We start from the raw sequence: 23,172 nt of genomic DNA on the forward strand, positions 1-23,172 counted from the left end.
GCTGTATTGCAGTAGCTTGAGCAGCGAAGATTTTTGTGAGGTAAGTGATTTGTGAAAGGTATAGTTTAATGTTAGTCAGGGCCATTCTTTTGCAGGGAATTTTGAAAGTCAGATTGCGTTGCGCTAACAAAATATTGTGTGACAGGTTAAGCACAGTCTTGTATAAATTTTTCTAAGGGGACGTTTCACTAATCAGTTACAAAACACATTTATTCTTGTGACACTTAGAAACATGAAATAATGCACAAAGATTGCTTTGAGATATCACATACCAACAATCTCTACATTCTATGAGGTTTGCTGGGTCATACTAGTCTCACTAAGAATAACTGATGCACGAACCATCAGAATGTCTACGGGTTCTACTAATATTTCAAATCAATGTCTATGGTCAGTTATTATTGGTTTCTCCGTGTTAAGCTCATTGTAATTAATTAAAGAGAATTTAACATCAGAAGTGCTTCACTTTTACTTACAAAACATCTTCTGTGGTCATTCTGCGGATATGGATATTTGTACATCTGTTTCCACATTCATCGTTGTCTTAGATTAAAAATAACAATTGTTTAACGAAGTTGGTGGGCAATTTACTGACGGTGTTTCTCACTCTTTTTCACATGTCCTGCGAACTACTGCGTTTTCCCGCTTTTTTTGCGAAGGTTGATGACGAAAGTAAACTTCGTTACACATACACACTTGGCAGTTTTTGCACTTTCTCTTACGCTGCGTTGGCGTTATTTACAAATCAGCTCACTTCTGGAAACGGAACTGCAGTCACTATGCGACGACGATATCATTGTATCATTGCACTTAGCTTCCCGTCTCCGATATCGGGAACAGACGATGACGTTAAGTAAACAAGCACATGGTGCCTAGGTAAAGCGCTTCGCACAATGATTGATTTTAAGGCAGTTATGCATATACTATCAGTTGGTTCAGCACGTCCCCATAAAATATTGTGATGAAAGCTCACTATATGCGTAACGAAGAGCCGTCCCTTCCAGGTACAATGCTGTTATTATTGACTAATTCATGTGTTCGAACTTAAAGATTTTATGTCTGTTCTTTTGTTTTCAACGTGGGTTGTGAGCGTTGCCAACTTGTGAGATTATTTCTTAATGTATAATTCATGTGTCTGTGTGATTCATATATAATGCTTTGTGTGTGTCTGCGTGAATTACTTACAAAAAAAATAGTTTCATAGGTTGGTAACGCTCACAACCCACAGAAATAAAAAAAAAAAAAACATAAGCATGTAGTATTGTCCTGAGCGCGAAGACGTATAACTGCAGCTCTGTTCCCAAAAGTGATGAGAAGTGTAAATAATGCGAATACAGCGTAGGAGAATGTGCAAACAAGCAAAATTGCCATGTTTTTATGTGTGACGATGTTTCTTTCGACATCAACGTCTGCTAACAATGAGGGAAGAAGCAGAGATTCGCAGAATATGTGAAAGAGAGGGAAGAAAGACCGCAAGTAAACTGCACACCGGTTTCGTGAAGAAATATTTTTGTTTTGGTCTAAAACATTCAAAAATGTACAAGCGTAACTGTTCATATTTGCAGAATGATCACAAAAGATCCTTTGTAAGTGAAAGCGAAACGCTTCTGGTATAAAATTCTCTGTAATCAACTGCAGTAATCTTAAGACGCAAAAATCAATATTAATTGATTTTAGAAACTTCTGTGGAAGATGTTCATGCAAAAAAATATATGTACGATGTTTAGGAAAGCACTAGTAGCTACTTCAGACATTCTTAGCGGGAGGAAGTGGTGATCTGATCAGATTTTTGTTAAATTTTTGCACCAAGCATGCCATTAACAAACGCTGCTCGATTTGATCGCTCACAGTGCTTTATACATATAATCGATTTTTGGGGTATTTTTCTCAAAGTTCCAAAACATTTCGCTACATGGTAGCATTTGACAGATGTAAGAATGTATGACCAAATGCTGAAAACTGTATACTGCTTTAGCGAGACATATGTGCTGCATCAACCAGGAAACGGTCAACAGATAATGATCTAAATTACCGTCTGACCATCCAGATTTATTTTCCGGTTATTTCCTTAAGTGGAATAAAGTAATGCTGGGATATTTCTTTTGATGAAGTACAACCGATTTGCTTCCCCATCCTTCCCAATACAAGCTTCTACTTAACTCTAATCTTTCATTACTTCTTTTTCCTCAACATTGCCCATTGAATGCAAGTGTCTCGCGAAAGTTAGAAGGTCACAGTCAAACACATTTACAAATAATAGGGTTGATCATAGTGATAAGCTACAAAAACGTCGTTCATCAGTGGCGGTTCGTGTTCTAGAATGTGGTGAAAAACGTGCTTCGAAATGAGCCTTTTCTAAACGATAAACCATTTTTATGACGTGATTTCCTCGATGTACCTGCTTCATATGTGGTAAAAATGTCTCCAGCTGCTGCATGTGCTGCCTGCAACCATCCATTACATCCGACGCTAGCAGAATTTCATAAACTTTCGACATTTTTAGTTTTACACTCTGTTTTACAACGCGTAAGCAACGACCTTCTGGGATTAGCCGAGCGGTCTAATGCGCTGCAGTCATGGACTGTGCAGCTGCTCCCGGCGGAGGTTCGAGTCCTCCCTCGGGTATGGATGTGTGTCTTTGTCCTTAAGATAATTTAGGTTAAGTAGTGTGTACGCTTAGGGACTGATGACCTTAGCAGTTAAGTCCCATAAGATTTAACACACATTTGAACTTTTTTTTTTTTTGCAACGACCTTCGTCACCTTCAAACGTGCTACATTCAATAAACAACAGCAAGAACAATTCAATAACCTCAAATACAAACCGACTATTGATTAATATACTTATAGCAGCCTGCTTGACATCACGCCAAATAGTATTTCGTTGAACTTAAGCACCAAACTACTTTTTCAAATCAGTTTTGCCCTGGTATATAACATGGCTACTTTAACATTCTTCATATCATATGCTGTATGAGAAAAGGTTACAGCACCTGGGTCTACGTCCTTATATGAGACACAACGCGGTTTAAAAACATTAATAGAAGAGTGTGCTCAATATCACGCTTCTCCGTTTACACTAAAAAAGGTTTAACCTTACACCATGAATACATAAAAGGGACAATCAAATGAACACGAGATGTAGAAAAAAAGTAAGTAAACTGGTTATTATAGGCCTATCATAAGTAACAGTCATAACTGTTTATACACTCCTGGAAATGGAAAAAAGAACACATTGACACCGGTGTGTCAGACCCACCATACTTGCTCCGGACACTGCGAGAGGGCTGTACAAGCAATGATCACACGCACGGCACGGCGGACACACCAGGAACCGCGGTGTTGGCCGTCGAATGGCGCTAGCTGCGCAGCATTTGTGCACCGCCGCCGTCAGTGTCAGCCAGTTTGCCGTGGCATACGGAGCTCCATCGCAGTCTTTAACACTGGTAGCATGCCGCGACAGCGTGGACGTGAACCATATGCGCAGTTGACGGACTTTGAGCGAGGGCGTATAGTGGGCACGCGGGAGGCCGGGTGGACGTACCGCCGAATTGCTCAACACGTGGGGCGTGAGGTCTCCACAGTACATCGATGTCGTCGCCAGTGGTCGGCGGAAGGTGCACGTGCCCGTCGACCTGGGACCGGACCGCAGCGACGCACGGATGCACGCCAAGACCGTAGGATCCTACGCAGTGCCGTAGGGGACCGCACCGCCACTTCCCAGCAAATTAGGGACACTGTTGCTCCTGGGGTATCGGCGAGGACCATTCGCAACCGTCTCCATGAATCTGGGCTACGGTCCCGCACACCGTTAGGCCGTCTTCCGCTCTCGCCCCAACATCGTGCAGCCCGCCTCCAGTGGTGTCGCGACAGGCGTGAATAGAGGGACGAATGGAGACGTGTCGTCTTCAGCGATGAGAGTCGCTTCTGCCTTGGTGCCAATGATGGTCGTATGCGTGTTTGGCGCCGTGCAGGTGAGCGCCACAATCAGGACTGCATACGACCGAGGCACACAGGGCCAACACCCGGCATCATGGTGTGGGGAGCGATCTCCTATACTGGCCGTACACCACTGGTGATCGTCGAGGGGACACTGAATAGTGCACGGTACATCCAAACCGTCATCGAACCCATCGTTCTACCATTCCTAGACCGGCAAGGGACCTTGCTGTTCCAACAGGACAATGCACGTCCGCATGTATCCCGTGCCACCCAACGTGCTCTAGAAGGTGTAAGTCAACTACCCTGGCCAGCAAGATCTCCGGATCTGTCCCCCATTGAGCATGTTTGGGACTGGATGAAGCGTCGTCTCACGCGGTCTGCACGTCCAGCACGAACGCTGGTCCAACTGAGGCGCCAGGTGGAAATGGAATGGCAAGCCGTTCCACAGGACTACATCCACCATCTCTACGATCGTCTCCATGGGAGAATAGCAGCCTGCGTTGCTGCGAAAGGTGGATATACACTGTACTAGTGCCGTCATTGTGTATGCTCTGTTGCCTGTGTCTATGTGCCTGTGGTTCTGTCAGTGTGATCATGTGATGTATCTGACCCCAGGAATGTGTCAATAAAGTTTCCCCTTCCTGGGACAATGAATTCAAGGTGTTCTTATTTCAATTTCCAGGAGTGTACTTTTATCCCCGTTTGGGACGGCCCACATGTGCTAAGGTTGTTTCCACTAGGCTGCTGATGCTTCGCTGAGAACCTCTTACACATCCTCCAAACAGTCCCAATCTCTTCCCATACCATTCTCGTATTTTTGGAGTCCTGAAGAAAGACATTCGTGGCTGTAGATTTGCTTCTCACGAGGAGGTGCACACCTGGGTACGATTATGGTTTTAGGAAACAGCAAACTTTTATTTTCGATGAAGGCATTGGCCACCTTGTCTCACAGTCAGTTAATTGTATTAACTGCTATGGCGATTACTTTTGAAATAAGAAGCAGCTGACTGACTTTTCTTTCTACCTGTCACGTTGTCATTTGAGTGCCTCTTATACTTTGATAAGCAATTATTTTTCTCTTTTAATATTTGCAAGGCATATTACTGCTTTCTTCTTTTTCAGTTAAGTAATATATGGTTGACAATCACTGAGCTGCATTCTGTGCAATTTGAGGTAACCTAAAGGATGCAACATTGCTGTAAGTTTGATACATTAAATGAAACCAAATTCTCGGCTGTACCTCTGTACTAACAATTATCTTTTATATTTCCCATACCAGACCCCAAATGTAACGCAGTTATCTAAAGAACGCAAAACTAAAAATTTGTGCAAACGTTTTCATGTATATAGATATCGCGCACTGTCCTGTTAAAGTGAATACAATTACGGTGCTAGCTATTGTTGCAAACTGCATGCTGAAATGGTTTTCGAATACACATTTCTAATTATACATGCACGAAGTCACGGAAAATCATTGTACTCGTAGAGAATAGTAGCAAGGAAGCTAAAGTGTCACTGAGGCAAAATAATTACGTTGGTGAGCTCGTTAATGTAGAGATACTGATCAATGTATGTACCAGATATTATAGTAGAGCAAGTTGGTGTTTCATTGAGATTACAGTTTGGAGATAAGTTTATGTGCAACACGTATAGTGTTATTTTTCACGGTAGAATGCGATGTAAGGGAGCATGCAACAAGTACTATACTACCTGCATGTAAGTACGATTATCCTCTACATAGCGACTGAATGCACACCACTTCACAAGCATTTTGAGTTGCTGATAGCTGGAATCAACAAATTTACAAGGAAAATAAATAATTTAAATGTTTTGCATTCCTGAAAGTAGCACAGCAATGATTGTAGTTATTGCTTCCACACTGTATACGACTCGTTGTTGGAGCTAGATTTATGTCATGCCATCATTTTAATACAAACGTGTTATATAACTTCCGACTGGTCATTCCTGACCCTTTTCGAGCCCATGCTGGTCATTACCGGAGGGCATCAGAAACAGAAAAAAAATTCTAAATTAATTTTAAGTAGCCAAACGTAAGAAACACAGGAAAGTATCCTCATTTACGAAGGTCTGCAATGGACACTGTCCTTGTTCCTCAAAATGTTCAAATGTATGTGAACTACTAAGAGATCAAACTGATGAGATCATCGGCCCCTAGCCTTGCACACTACTGAACCTAAATTACGCTAAAAACAACACACACACACACACACCAATGCCAGAAGGAGGACTCGAACCGCCGGTGGGAGGGACCACACAATCTGCTCATTTGGCGCCCCAAACGGTGCGGCCTCCTTCAGTATTAAATGAAGGTCGTATTCACAATTACTTTAACAGACAACTAAAAAAGTTGCGGCAGCATGTTGTAGCTGACTTACTGGGTGATGCCTTCGGCCTACTGTAGTGGTCGAGCTTCCTGTCCTCACTTTGATGCCAGCTTTATTTCTTTACTTTGGAATTTGTTTTACTTACGCTTCACTTGTCACCATCTTCTTGGTGTGAAGAACCCCTTTAATTCCAGATTGCTACCATCTAGATTCTAAACCCCACGTCTTCACAAGAAACCCTTGAGTGTGAAGACGCAAGTTTGAAAGTGTGTTAACAATTATGAGAAGAAGACTCACTATGTGCATCGGAACAGCGACTGAAAATGAATGTCCGATAGACGCAGAGAACTACATCGTATGGGTTGTATGTATTATACTTCACAAAAAGGACATCATTACATTAAAGAAATTTTAAAAACAAACCATCAAGTTTCATCACGAACATCAAATCAAAAATAGCGCTCCACAGAGATCACAAAGGTTCGCAGCGTCAAGATCGGAGGCGAATTCCTTGGGAGATACAAACCGTGCAGGACATTCATCTAGGTACCCACTCTTGAGGAACGCGTATAGAATCGGGATGATAGCTAATGGAATGTGATGGGATGCAACTGAATGCGAAAGACTCTGTCGTGAAGCTTACCGTAAACCTAGCTGTCCGTTAATGCCATAATATGTTTTATAGGCACGGAAAAAGGAATGGTAACGTGTTTACCTCCCACGCAAGAGGGCCCGGGTACGATTCCCGGCCGGGTTGGAGATTTTCTCCGCTAGGTGTTGTGTTGTCCTCATCATCACTTCTCCCTCATCACCGGCATCCAAATCGCCAAATGTGGCGTCGGCTGAAATAAGACTTGCAGTCAGTGGCCGAACTTCCCCCGATTGGGCCTCCCGGCCAACGATTCCATTCGGTCATTTCCATTCCCTTTTTTTTTGTTTTTTTTTTTTTGGTCAGTTTTCACAGGTGGTATGAACTGCAGTGTCACACACTTTTCAGAAGGGATAGTTTCCTCTAAAGGAGTATGATTTTACAACTTAGAAGAGGAATTAAGCAAAAGCAAGTTTTTTTTATCAGATATTGGCCAAACGCAACGCCGATCAAGGTCTCCATCGCCATTTAGAAGCTACAGCCGATCACCTAGCCGCCGCAACCTGGAAAACTAAAGGGTACTACCTTTCTTGGAGGTGAGGCCACCGAAGAGAAAAATCCTCCGCCTTCAAATGGTTCAAATGGCTCTGAGCACAATGGGACTTAACATATTAGGTCATCAGTCCCCTAGAACTTAGAACTACTTAAACCTAAGGACAGCACACAACACCCAGCCATCACGAGGCAGAGAAAATCCCTGACCCCGCCGGGAATCGAACCCGGGAACCCGGGCGTGGGAAGCGAGAACGCTACCGCACGACCACGAGATGCGGGCCCTCCGCCTTCGATTACCACAAAAATGATAGGACACTACGTCGATAACCTCATGGATGGTCGACTAGCCCGAGCTCTTGTCGACTCTGGAGCTTCATATTCAGTCATTTCGGAGAAGTACCGTCGCCAGTTGCCAAAAACTATATTCATCGACAACAGAACATCCCTGCTGAAGGTGGCTGATGGGAACTAGGGAAAACCTACAGGAAGATGAGTCATTCATGTGGGTATAAATGGCCATAAACCTCCCTTAGAATTCTTCGTCTAAGAAGAGTGTCGTCATGACGTCATTCGCCGAGGGGACTTTTTGAAAGCTTCTCAGGCAGTTATAGATTGTGGTCGCTTGAAGATTATGCTAGACGATGAGATACTGTGGACAGGAAGATGCGCATCCGAGCGTGTGGAGACTATGTGTGCTGGATGAAGTGATCATTCATGCAGTCAGGGCCAGAAAGTTAACTGTCATTTGTCATGCCATACATCAACCCATGGATCTGGTAGCGGAATGTAAGAGAAGCATACCACGGAAGAATAACTTGGTCATCCCAGCCTCTTTCGTCGCGTTTAAGAACTGATTTGGTGAACTGTGGATAGTTAACTGTCGCCGAGAACCGCAGATCCTTCCAAGACGAATGTGCGTAGCAACCGCTGAGCGGTTAATTGCAGAACAGCTGAGCGTCATAGAAACCGCGATTCTGTAGGCGAAATTAGCGCTACCACTATGAGACAAGATTATCTAGCTCGACTATCACCAGATGTCACCAAGGGACAACAGAAGAAACTACTTGCCCTTCTTCAAGAGTTCTCTGAACGCTTCAATCCACAGGTGAAAAGCAAATTAGACAAAACGACAGTGAAGCACCGGATTAGCTCTGGAGACCATCAACCAATAAACCAGAGATCATACCATGTGTCAGCAACGGAACGTCGAATAATTCGCGAAGAGGTAGAGAAAATGATGAAGAATGACTTCATTCAGCCTTCGCAGAACCCATGGTCGTCACCAGTGGTCCTCGTCAGGAAGAAGGATGGCAGTTGACGCTTTTGTGTTGATTACAGGAAGCTTAATAAGATAATTAAAAGGAACGTTACCCTTTTCTACGAACTGACGATACCCTAGATTGTCTGAAGGGGGCTAAGTTTTTCTCAACCATAGACATGTACTCGGGATACTGGCAAATCGAAGCAGACGAGGCGGATCGTGAGAAAACTGTATTCATCACCTCTGATGGCCTGTATGAGTTTAAGGTAAAGCCATTGGTTTGTGTAATGCACCAGCAACTTCTGAACGGATGATGGATAACATTCTACGTCACCTGAAGTGGACGATGTGTCTTTGTTATTTAGATAATATTATAGTGTTCTCAGAGACATTCGATGAACACATAAAAAGACTGAGGACCGTTCTTAAGTTTCTCCAACAATAGTGACTATATAAGGGGAGATGTGAATTGCAGCTTGTGTTGGGGAAGGTATTTGACTTGAGTATTTCGTGAAGCTGGGTTCACCATAATACTGTGGTGGTGTAATGGTCAGTGTATCTCCTTAATAAACAAAATGTCCTCGGTTCGAGTCCCGGCTGCAGCGCAAATTTTAATTCATTTTTCTGCTTCCAACGTTATTGTACGTAAATTAGAGACTTAAATGTCTCAGGGAAAATTTAATTTTAAATCCTATTCATTCTTCTACCTTGTATGTTCCACATGTTCCATTCCAAGTCGATTCTGCTGAGACCTTCCGCAAATGTTGTCAGTAGACTTCATTAAATTCACTGTAAGCTGTTCCTGTCAATAGGTAAGGTAATTCTTCGTCTTTTTTCTAGTTTACTTTCACAACATTAAGGCCGAACAGCTGGTAGAAATCTGCAGCCTTCTTTTGGATCCCAGCGCTCCTCTCTTGGCCTTACACGCTTACTTTTTCCTCTTCAGTTTTGTATGTATTACATATTAAGAGTCCTTATCTACGTCTTACACCGTGGTTTTCAAACATCTGGCAGCATTTAACATAATTAAAATTTTTCTGCGTCCACTAACGCTGTGATTATGCATTAGTCTTGTTACCATTACTAAGCGTAACGTCATAATTAAATGGTAACTTTATATTCTCAAAATCCAAAGTGATTCTCATTTAACTAATCTTCGGTATACTTTCACATCATTTCGTATATAATTCTGGTGAGCTATTCAGATACAGGACATGTTAAGTTGTCTGTTCTTCGGTCGTTCCATTTATTTTCTATGGATATCTTCGGAATTTTGTGCATTACGTTCTTCCAAAAGTTCAACGATACGTTAATGTCATTTATTGCACACGTCAGCTCTAATAATGTTTGAGCTATCATTTCGTAAACTGGTTTCAGAAATTACGATCGAATACAGGGTGTTAGGGGTATAGGTTCAGATATTTTGGTAATTGGTATCTCAATATGTACCCACTATAGTATTTTTTTCTGCATATAACAGTCTGTCACACACTTTATTACGTGAGTTTTCTGCGCCACGGGCTACGCCTATCGTTACAGACTATCCGTTATGCGTGCAATACTTGACTTGCTACCCAGGGGGCCTCGCGGGATTAGCCGAGCGGTCTGGGGCGCTGCAGTCATGGACTGTGCGGCTGGTACCGGCGAAGGTTCGGGTCCTCCCTCGGTCATGGGTGTGTGTGTTTGCCCTTAGGATAATTTAGGTTAAGTAGTGTGTAAGCTTAGGGACTGATGACCTTAGCAGTTAAGTCCCATAAGATTTCACAGGCATTTGAACATGTTTATGCTACCCAGGGGAAAATAAACAGAAATGGCTTACTTGTGGAACACATACTTGGCGGCACCAAGACTCTACTAAAATGCGCCCGAACAGCCCACGAAGGCCCAACTGTACCCACCAGTTCCTCAGCGCAGAGGCGTCACTGGATGCGGATATGGAGGGACATGTGGTCAGCACACCACTGCCCTGACCGTATGTCAGTTTACCAGACTGACTTGGGGGTACAAGCCAACCTAAAAGCATCAATATTCTTAATACCTACAATTAGTAGTCTGCAAATGAAGTAAATACTGATGTAATGCTGTTCAGTACACTGTCCTCACTCATGAAGAGAAATAGTTGCAGCCATACCCCTAATACTGTGTCATCCAATCCTTCTCTCTCAGCTGATCGTAAGTCTCCCTAGGATCTGCCGTAGTCTGATTTTTACACTGGATCCTCGTGCCTTCCAAACTGATGCTCATTTCATCTTCTGTTAACAAAGATACTTTCCCCCTTGGTTTCCTTTTCCCACCTACCCGCCAGCTCCATACGCTTAGCAGAGGACTGCTTGCCGCACTGTGAACCAAGATGGCTCTTCATTTAATTCGATCATTAGTTGTTTTGATGATTATTCCGCTGCTTTCTGAGCAATGCGTTAAATATCAGTGGCCAATGTCAGTGTTACAACAGTACAGGACTTCATTGGCCATGGCGGCCTGGTAAGGCAGTCCGTGACTGAGTGGAAAAGGAAACGTGGCGCGTTATTAGGAGTTCACAGCGCGAACGTTTGTTTCAAAGAATATGAAAAGTCATAGTTGTACGAAAAGAACATTGCAATCCACACATATAACAAATCACATAAACAAACATAGCCGGCCGCTGTGGCCAAGCAGTTCTAGGCGCTTCAGTCGGGTACCGCGCTGCTGCTACGGTCGCAGGTTCGAAGCCTTCCTCGGATATAGATGTGTGTAATGTCCTTCGGTTAGTTAGGTTTAAGTAGTTCTAAGTCTAGGGAATGATGAGCTCAGTTGTTTAGTCCCATAGTGCTTAGAGCCATTTGAACCACTTGAACAGAAACGTAGAAACGCACATACACAACATTTGTAAGCTAATGAAAAGCCAATTTCATTACCTATTTAAAATGAATTATACGACCAACATTTGAACCCATATCGTTAACTAAACCCTACCTGTTAAGCAAAGCCATAATTTCATCGTTGGTCCCGAACGAATCATTGGATTATACATGGCCTATGACAAGAATCGTATTTATTCTATGCATTAAAACTTGCCAGCAAGGTATGAAGTCTTGATAAATCTCTCGAATACACCGCTGGATATGCAGTTGTCCGTAGAAGGTATAAGAACAGACTATCATGTATTAGCTTTAGTTAAAACACAAGTGATTAGCACAAGATACACTTTGCCAATATTAAGTAAAGATAATTTCGTTTAAATTAGCATATTATGGTAATTATTCAAATTAGGTATTAAGTAACCTTGTTTTGAGTCCACCAAATACCAGAGAAGATGCTGATACAATACGATACAACATTCCACACATGTATATCCAAGTATTTCTTAAAATTTCAAGATGACTTTAAATAACTTTGTAAAATGTAAACTTTCAAGGCAGGAAATCTCATATTTAATACAATGTCCCTGGCTAATATGTCGTGGTGGAATGGATTTCACATTTAAACCCAACGTTTCATCCCCATCGGCGGAGGACATTTTCAAGAGGGATCGTAGCTTCTTTGATTGTGCGATTCACACCCTGTATCGCTACTGACAGCAGCAAAGTTCCATTTATGCGTGCTACTGCGCAGTGACTTGATATCACATGTTCTGAATAACCGAGCACAGTTGGCCGTTGATGATTGTCGTACTTCGCTGTTGCTATCACCCCAAGGTGGAACACTGGTATATCTTTTCTTTAGCACTGGGATCCAAATGTCATCCAGTGTCACGCCATCCTCCGTCATATTGAAATTCCTGAGGTATTTTACAATCTCCATGTCCTCTCTGTAAACCTTTTCATTGAATCCGCTTGCGGCTGACAGTAATTGATTAGTATGAAAATGAATGTTGTGGTTTACTGGCTGCAAAGGATTTTCCGCGAATCCTGATCTGCCAATCTACCCCCATTCAGCAATTGCTCTTGTGCTCCTCTAATCGCTTTCTGACCTTTCATTTCGTATTGCTCACGTACAGGTCCCCACAACTACACGGAACCTTATAAATTCCTACTTTTCCAGCGATTTGCGAGCATTCTTGGCCAACTGTAAGTGATGTTGCGTCCTCCCGCCAGCCGCTGGGGCCAAGCGTTTCTAGGCGCTTCACTACGGAGCCGCACTGCTGCTGTCGCAGGTTCGAATCCTGCCTCGGGCATGGATGTGTGTGATGACCTTAGGTTAGTTAGGTTTAAGTATTTCTAAGTCTAAGGGACTGAGACCTCAGTTGTTAAGTCCCATAGTGCTTAGAGCCATTTTTGTTGTGTCTTCCACGTGCGTTTGTAGGTGGTCGCGATGTTAGCTTTTTTTTCGCCAATGTTTCTCTTATGTGGTCAGTAACATAAGTGTTGAAAGGTAGAAGAACATTCGACTTCGAAGGCGCTTGTACATCCCCACGATTTCTACGCTGTGCTCTTAACGCCCTTTTTACGTCAACGGACGATTAACCATTCCCGACCAGATCGTTTATGAGATGTTTTAACTCCGCGTCAAGCAGCTCTGGTCTGCAGATGTTCCTTGCTCTATACACCAATGTCTTTATGATGACTCGCTTTTGTTGTGGGTGGTGGTTCGAATCCCGGTGTAGGTACTGGTCTGTGTAAGTGAGTTTTCGGTAAACTATGTGGCCTAAGCTACCGCCTTCTTTCTCGAAAACTGCCACATCAAGAAAATTTAATATTCCGCGTCCCTCCTCCTCCATCATAAATTGAATCTTCGGATTAATCACGTTGAGATGCTTGTGAAAACAACCTAATTCCTCTGTGTTATGCCTTCACAAAACAACCTTATCGCCGACGTAGTGGAACCAAATATTCGGTTTCTGTATTGGTGGTTTCCAATGTCTGTTCCTCCAATTTTTCCGTAAAAAAATTAGCTATAAATGGGCTTAAGGGCCTCCGCAGAGCCATGCCATCCGTCTGTCCATAGGACCCATAGTTCAGTTTGAAATACTTGGCCGTGAGAAGTTTAAATGTGAAATCCATTCGACCGCGACATAATAGCCCGAAACGTTGTATTAATTGTTTAAATATCTTCGATTTGGCAGGGGAATGGACTTACTTAATGGCGCTTTCCTTAACCTAAGTAAGATCTTTGCTTCCTTTTGACAGCAAATTTATCGACGGTGTGATATAAAGCGTTCTACATCATATAGACAGTGGCAGGTCTATCTAAAACTCTCCGTTGTTCGCGCGGATGACACTCGTCATCCACAAGACTTCCCTGCTCAATTTTGTCTGACAGGACTGGATTGAGTTTGCACCGTTTTCAGTACCTTTATTTAACTCTCCGGCTGTTAGCTCCAATCATTGTTGGCTTTCAGTTACGGAAGATACATTGTTATGAAACATTATTATCTTCTGGAGGGCACTTGTCATGCGCGCGAGCTCTGCGGCCACAATATGAAATAATGTAAGTCTGTATTACTTTATTGCTTTCCTAGATTCAATCGACCTTTCATGTGCGTAAATCTATACCAATTGAAACCTGACTGCAGTTACCTTCCGTGTTACCTAATATTCTCTTTATTTCAAATTGTGGAAGAAATGTCAAAGGCAAAAAACCTCGGACAGAGTTTAGTAGAGATCCTAATGTATGGTTGGAATGGTTCATTGAGCTGAGTGATGAAGATGCTCACAGTGATAACGCTGACTCAGAGACTGAGGATTCTGTTCATGAAAGCGGTCATAATTCAGGAACAGAACAAAGTGTCAGAAAATGATGAATATGAATCACAGGAAGAAGTAACTCAAGATGATTCATTTCTTTAGGGAAAGATGGAATAAATATCCTACCAGTGTTAGAAGCAGATCTTGTAATTTTATTACTCATTTGCCTGGACAAAAAAATCAAGCTCATATAAAAAACACAGAAATAGAAATTCTGAATTTGTTCTTGGTTGCAAACATAGTAAGCATTATCGCAACATGCACAAATATAAACATCAATTAAGTTAGTGGTAAGTTCTCTAGCGAAAGGGACGCTAAAGAAATAGACGCGATAGAGACCAGAGCTTTCAGTGGTTTGTTATATCTGTGTGGATCTTTGAGATGTTCTAGGAAGAGTATATCGACATTGTGCGATAACTCAAAGGAAATCGGACTTGAATCGTGTTATTTATGTGTAAGTGGAAACCGATTGAGTTTTCTGTTGAGATGTCTGAGGTTTGATAATATCCGTGGTAGAGGTGTTCGCAGAGAGATTGACTTGGCTGGTATCAGAACTATGAGAGAGGTTCTTGAACTATTCACGAACAATTGCCAAATATATTTTTCACGTAGTTGCCCATTGAGGCAATATTTTCCTAGCAAACCAAAGTATGAGTTAAAAGTGTTTGCTTTGGTTGATTTAAAAACAGCTTACACTTTGAATTTAGAGCCGTACGTCGGTAAGAAACAAGGGGGACCATTTAATGCCAGTAATTCGGCTGAAGATATTGTTCTTCGAATGGTCAATCTGTTTCAAACATTAGAATATATTATACGGCGCACAAATATTAAATGTATTATATTTAGATTTAATAAAAAATCATAAAACCAGTCATAAAGACCGTTCATGATATACAAGTAGACCGCTTGTTATCTGAATGACACCAGTCATCCGCGCGAGTCACGATATCACGAATTTTCGCGCGAGTAACGGAGGGTTGAATATTATTATCCGAGATTCAGCCTGCTGCAACATTACTGCTGTGCCGTACTGGGCATTCTGTTTCCGCAGTCTATTGAATGTTGCCTCAGGCTGGTAGCGTCGCTGGTTGTGGCAGAGGAACGAGCCAAGGATCGGCCACCAGAGGGAAGGTCGCATGTTGTGAGGCGCTATTTAAGGGCAGCCGCGGTGCTTAGTCATCTTCATCAGTTCCCGGCAGACAGACAGTGAGCTGCGAGTATGGACAGTGTCTTCGGGACCAGCCGAAGATTAGGTCAGCAGCTATTCTCCACACGCTGATCTGTGCTTATTCGATGTTGTTGCTGTTGGTCAATGAATATCGCCCGTTGGGAAACTAGATGCGGCGCAGCGGTTGAACCTTCACTTGTGCTTTGAGTTTTAATACACTACTGGCCATTAAAACTGCTACACCAAGAGGAACTGCAGATGATAAACGAGTATTCATTGGACAAATATATTATACTAGAACTGACACGTGATTACATTTTCACAAAATATGGGTGCATAGATCCTGAGAAATCAGTAACCAGAACAACCAACTCTGGCCGTAATAACGGCCTTGATACGCCTGGGCATTGAGTCAAACAGAGCTTGGATGGCGTGTACAGGTACAGCTGCCCATGCAGCTTCAACACGATACCACAGTTCATCAAGAGTAGCGACTGGCGTATTGTGACGAGCCAGTTGCTCAGCCAACACTGACCAGACTTTTCAATTGGTGAGAGATCTGGAGAATGTGCTGGCCAGGGCAGCAGTCAACATTTTCTGTATTCAGAAAGCCCCGTACAGGACTTGCAACATGCGGTCGTGTATTATCCTGCTGAAATGTAGGCTTTCGCAGGGATCGAATGAAGGGTAGAGCCTCGGGTCGTAACATATATGATATGTAACGTCCACTGTTCAAACTGCCATCAGTGCGAACATGAGGTGACCGAGACATGTAACCAATGGTACCTCATACCACCACGCCGGGTGATACGCCAGTATGGCGATGAAGAATACACGCTTCCAACGTGCGTTCACCGCGATGTCGCCAAACACGGATGCGACCGTCATGATGCTGTAAACAGAAGCTGGATTCATCCAAAAAAAACGACGTTTTGCCATTGGTGCACCCGGGTTCGTCGTCGAGTATACATCATCGCAGGCGCTCCTGTCTGTGATGCAGCTTCAGGGGTAACCGCAGCCATGGTCCCCGAACTGATAGTCCATGCTGCTGCAAACGTCGTCGAACTGTTCGTGCAGATGGTTGTTGTATTGCAAACGTCCCCATCTGTTGACTCAGCGATCGAGACGTGGCTGCACGATCCGTTACAGCCATGCGGATAAGATGCCTGTCATCTCGACTGCTAGTGATACGAGGCCGTTGAGATCCAGCACGGCGTTCCGTATTACCCTCCTGAACCCACCGATTCCATATTCTGCTAATAGTCGTTGGATCTCGACCACTGCGAGCAGCAACGTCGCGATACGATAAACCGCAATCGCGATAGGCTACAATCCGACCTTTATCAAAGTCGGAAACGTGATGGTACGCATTTCTCCTCCTTACACGAGGCATCACAACATCGGTTCAGGAGGCAACGTCGGTCAACTGCTGTTTGTGTATGAGAAATCGCTTGGAAACTTTCCTCATGTCAGCACGTTGTTGGTGTGGCCACCGGCGCCAACGGTGTGAATGCTCTGAAAAGCTAATCATTTACATATCACAGCATCTTCTTCATGTCGGTTAAAATTCGCGTCTGTTGCACGTCATGTTCGCGGTGTAGCAATTTTAATGGCCAGTAGCGTATTTGAAAGAATCCTGTGTCAGCTGTGGTGATGGGTTTGCTACCTGTCGGTCAGTTCTGATCATTGGTGCTAAGGCTTACCTATGGATTACGGCCACTTGGGTCGTGAATGACAGCTGTATGGTGAAAGCAACCATTTGCTACCAGTATCGGTTAATTGGGGATACTGTTGATCTCCTCATAGACTCTCGGCTATGAGTGTGAGCATTTTTGTTATGTGAATGTTACGTTGTTATGCGATCTTGCCGTCTCCGTGGTCGCCGTCCTGGTTACACAACAATTGTCATAAGCACATAAACGACAGTAGACTACCTATGTCAGAGCGGCTGCTAAGTGATTTCCTACCGGTATTTTGTTATTAACAGCATCAGCGCTCTATAGGTTGTAATAGTAAATCTGCTGGTTAGCTGCTGTTTAACTCATTGAAGTGAATCATTCGATAAATTTCTGTCAACACTTGTTTATTTAAGTGGAAACAGTAAGTCGGGTGTACAGTATCCGTTTAACTCATTGAATTGTAATATTAATTCCTGCTGTTCTTACACTATAGTACATACAGTTGCTTAATATTGATGTAATAAAGTTGCTGTGTTGAGTTTTTTTGTCAAGTCCTACCACCAGTGATCTTTGGTAAAGTCGCATTAAAGAATGCTACAGATATGAGCTGTTCTTACCTGGTATATTTTAAATTTACGAAATAATATTCTTTTTCTAAAAATAATGCGGTTTTTTCAAATTAGAATAAACTTATTATGGTGCAGCACCTTACAAGTCAGCGCCAGCTCCCTATAGTTTTCTACTGTCTTTCCTATTTGATTACTGTTAATTATCTGTTGTTAAACTATCTTATGCTGGGGACATAATGCGACAGTGTGTAGCTTCTACTTCGACATTAATCTACATACATACATACACTATCTGATCAAGAGTGTCGGTACACACACAAAAACATACGTTTTTCATATTAGGTGCGTTGTGCTGCCACCTACTGTCAGGTACTCCGTATCAGCGACTCGATAATCATTAGACATCGTCAGAGAGCAGAATGGGGCGCTCTGCGGAACGTGCAGACTTCGAACGTGGTTAGGTGATTGGGTATCACTTACGTCATACGTCTGTGCACGAGATTTCCAAACACCTAATCATCCCTAGGTCCACTGTTCGCGATATGATAGTGAAGTGGAAACGTGAAGGGACACGTACAGCACAACAGCGTACAGGCCGACCTCGTCTTGCCTGACAGATACCGCCGACAGTTGAAAAGGGTCGTAATGTGTAATAGGCAGACAATTACCCAGACCATCACACAGGAATTCCAAACTGCATCAGGAGCCACTGTAAGAACTATTACAGTTAGGCGGGAGGTGAGAAAACTTGGATTTCGTCGTCGAGCGGCTGCTCCTAAGCCACACATCACTCCGCTAAAAGCCAAACGACGCCTCGCTTAGTTTAAGGAGCGTAAACATTTGACGATTGAACAGCGGAAAAACGTTGTGTGGAGTGACAAATCACGGTACAAAATGTGGCGATTCGATGGCAGGGTGTAGTTATGGCGAATGGCCGGCGAACGTTATCGGCCAACGTGTGTAGTGCCAACAGTAAAATTCGGAGGCGGTGCTATATGGTGTGGTCGTGTTTTTCATGGAGGGGGCTTCTGCCCCTTGTTGTTTTGCGTCGCACTATCACAGCACAGGCCTACATAGATACTTTAAGTACTTTCTTGCTTCCCACTGTTGCAGAGCATTTCGGGGATGGCGATTCCATCTTTCAACAGGATCGAGCAACTGTTCATAATACACCGCCTTTGGCGGAGTGGTTACACGATAATAACATCCCTGTAATGGACTGACCTGCACAGAGTCCTGGCCTGAATCCTATAGACCGCCTTTGGGATGTTTCTAACGCTGACTTCGTGCCAGGCTTCACCGACCGACATCGATACCTCTCCTCAGTGCAACACTCCGTGAAGAATGGGCTGCCATTGCCCAAGAAACCCTCCAGCACCTGATTGAGCGTATGCCTGCGAGAGTGGAAGTTGTCATCAAGGCTAAGGATGGGCCAACTCCATACTGAATTCCAGCATTACAGATGGAGGGCGCCACGAACTTGTTACTCATTTTCAGCCAGGTGTCCGGATACTTTTGATCACATAGTGTACATTCGTTGACTGCTCAGTTAGAGAGATTTTAGTCTGGAGGTGTTGTTATGCATTATCCTGCTTACACTTCTGTCAAAGGGATAAACTGAGAAACCTGTTCTATCGGCCACGAGAGGAGAATAGCTTTCTGGGTAACGATTTCCGGCGATGGTGAGTGTCGCTGGCAGCAAGTTAGGGGAAGAGGTCTCTGGAAACCTCAGACACAGTGAATTCAACCTGTTCTCGGAGATGTTTATTGGGATGCTTCGCGACGCTTGTAGTCGGTATGGAACAGTACTGGCGGTGAGAATTCCTAGTCTAGTGTATTTCGGAAGTTGACAACCGCTGGACACAGTCAAGTTAAGCCGTTCTCGGAATCGTTACGGAACCAGAATAGCTCTGTGAATTCTGAGGCTATATTTGAACATAAGAATGGAGGTGTATGGCTAGCTGCCAAGCCATCGTAGTTTTCACGTTGACTGCAGTATCTGTCTTTTCCAGGTAGCAGTTATGCCGGGAAATACACCTGGGAGAAAAAAGGGAGGCAGTGCCGTGGCGGAGAACTGACTGGTCAATGCGAGCTAGTCTTTCTCGTGCTATATGAGACAGTCATTCAAAAGAGGACTGACCCCAAGATTTCTGTATTGGGGTGCAGTAGCAGAAAAGGGAGGGAGGGCAGTGAGTGTTTGTCGGCAGTCTGGACAGGTAACGTATGTGTCAAGTGGTGACTGCTGAGTGAAGAGCTGGGAGGAACAGGGTGGCAGTTCGGCAAGGACCGGTGGAGAACGGAAAGGAGCAGTACTCACTACCAAAGGTAGAGCGCCGTGGTAAGCATTCAATTGTACGATTTATGCAAGGACGTAGCCAGGATTTTGTCAAAGGGGGAGGGCTACAGATTTGTTCAAGAGGGCCTTAAAAAGTTCATGTTCTTCATTCTATTCTTAAAACATATATAATTATTAATTTTATGTGCATAACTTGCTTTTGGGAAACCTTCCAGGAGATAGTACTAGGTCTACAAAATTAAGTACAAATTATAGTCTTAAAAAAGGATAACATTAATAAGAAACACAGAAATGCTCAATTAAATATTTCTTTCGTCAAATAAGGAACGACCGCCTTCAATGTCACAATCGTAATTTTATTTCAACGTGCAAGGCATTTCTAACCCTGGGGAGCTCATCTTCAGGTGCTTTAACAGTCTACATCAATGTGTTTTTTTTTTCCCAGATTTAGGCTAATTCCTGAGTTGTCAAGATTACAAGGGTATATTACAAATTGATAGATTCTGAATGTAAGTTTACAAAACTAAAACAAATGGAAAGATAGCTAATTGTTACCAGTAATGGATACATGGTCTCGAAGCACAGTATGAGTAAATATGTGTATGTGCATTTATACACTTATTCATATATGTATATATGTGACAGAGAGAGGATGCATGGTTTTGAAGCACAGTACGAATTAACATATTTATGTGCATATATGTACATACATACATAGGTGTATAAATACACATAATCATGTTTCCTTACACTGCGCTTCAAAATCATGTGTCCCCTACTGGAACCAGCTATTTTTCGATTTTCCTTAGTTTTTGAAACTGATATTCACAATGCGCCACTTTGTAATATACAGTTGTAATCATATCAACATCAGAATTAGCTTGAATCTGAGAAAAGAAAAAAAGTCGATGTAAGCTGTTAAAGCACCTGAAGATGAGTTCACAGGGCTCGAAATGTATCGTGCATTGAACTAAAATCACGATTGTGCCTGAGGCAGTTGCTTTTTACTTTATAAATGAAGAAATGAAGAAACAGTGACAACTATGGCTAAAGATAAGCAAAATATTTCTTTATTTGGTAATATGATAACTTTATTCTCAAACGAATTAAAATTCGAATATAACATATTGTCTCATAGATAACGAAACACTGCCCAGTCTCCGAATATAAATGTCACTACTGCAGAGCAGAAAAATCTTAATGTTGAGTGCAATAAAATATTTTATTAAAGTATATTTCAATTCACCAAAATTCTTCACTTTCCTTAAGGAGACGGAACGATCCACATCCTCCATGTTAATTTTAACACATAGAAGGAACATTTTTTGTAAAACCATTAAACATGTTGCTCTGAAATATGCACTACATGTTCAGTGAATATTTCTCTACAAAGTTGTATTGCAATATTCAGAAATATTTATTGGTTTTTGTTTTACAATGTTTTTAAACAGATGCTTATTTTTTTCTCTAAAATTTTTCGCTTTTTCTTCTATGACTCTTAAATTATACAATATTCTTTTTTTTTTCTTTGGTCATCAGTCTACTGACTGGTTTGATGCGGCCCGCCACGAATTCCTTTCCTGTGCTAACCTCTTCATCTCAGAGTAGCACTTGCAACCTGCGTCCTCAATTATTTGCTTGTCGTATTCCAATCTCTGTCTTCCTCTACAGTTTTTGCCCTCTACAGCTCCCTCTAGTACCATGGAAGTCATTCCCTCATGTCTTAGCAGATGTCCTATCATCCTGTCCCTTCTCCTTATCAGTGTTTTCCACATAATCCTTTCCTCTCCGATTCTGCGTAGATCCTCCTCATTCCTTACCTTATCAGTCCACCTAATTTTCAACATTCGTCTATAGCATCACGTCTCAAATGCTTCGATTCTCTTCTGTTCCGGTTTTCCACAGTCCATGTTTCACTACCATACAATGCTGTACTCCAGACGTACATCCTCAGAAATTTCTTCATCAAATTAAGGCCGGTATTTGATATTAGTAGACTTCTCTTGGCCAGAAATGCCTTTTTTGCCATAGCGAGTCTGCTTTTGATGTCCTCATAGCTCCGTCCGTCATTGGTTATTTCACTGCCTAGGTAGCAGAATTCCTTAACTTCATTGACTTCGTGACCATCAATCCTGATGTTAAGTTTCTCGCTGTTCTCATTTCTACTACTTGTGTGTGTGTGTGTGAAATCTTATGGGACTTAACTGCTAAGGTCATCAGTCCCTAAGCTTACACACTACTTAATCTAAATCATCCAAAGGACAAACACACACACCCATGCCAGAGGTAGGACTGGAACCCCCGTCGGGACCAGCCGCACAGTCCATGACTGCAGCCCCTTAGACCGCTCGGCTAATCCTGCGCGGCTCTACTACTTCTCATTCGTCTTTCTCCGATTTACTCTCAAACCATACTGTGTAATCATTAGACTGTTCATTCCGTTCAGCAGATCATTTAATTCTTCTTCAATTTCACTCAGGATAGCAATGTCATCAGCGAATCGTATCAATGATATCCTTTCACTTTGTATTTTAATTCCACTCCTGAACCTTTCTTTTATTTCCATCATTGCTTCCTCGATTTACAGATAGAAGAGTAGGGGCGAAAGGCTACAGCCTTGTCTTACACCCTTCTTAATACGAGCACTTCGTTCTTGATCGTCCACTCTTATTATTCCCTCTTAGTTGTTGTACATATTGTATATGACCCGTCTCTCCCTATAGCTTACCCCTACTTTTTTCAGAATCTCGAACAGCTTGCACCATTTTATATTGTCGAACGCTTTTTCCAGGTCGACAAATCCTATGAAAGTGTCTTGATTTTTCTTTAGCCTTGCTTCCATTATTAGCCGTAACGTCAGAATTGCCTCTCTCGTCCCTTTACTTTTCCTAAAGCCAAACTGATCGTCACCTAGCGCATTCTCAATTTTCCATTCTTCTGTATATTATTCTTGTAAGCAGCTTCGATGCATGAGCTGTTAAGCTGATTGTGCGATAATTCTCGCACTTGTCAGCTCTTGCCGTCTTCGGAATTGTGTGGATGATGCTTTTCCGAAAGTCAGGTGGTATGTCGCCAGACTCATATATTCTACACACCAACGTGAATA

This window comes from Schistocerca serialis, chromosome 4 (genome assembly GCF_023864345.2).
Source record: "Schistocerca serialis cubense isolate TAMUIC-IGC-003099 chromosome 4, iqSchSeri2.2, whole genome shotgun sequence".
NCBI lineage: Eukaryota > Metazoa > Arthropoda > Insecta > Orthoptera > Acrididae > Schistocerca > Schistocerca serialis.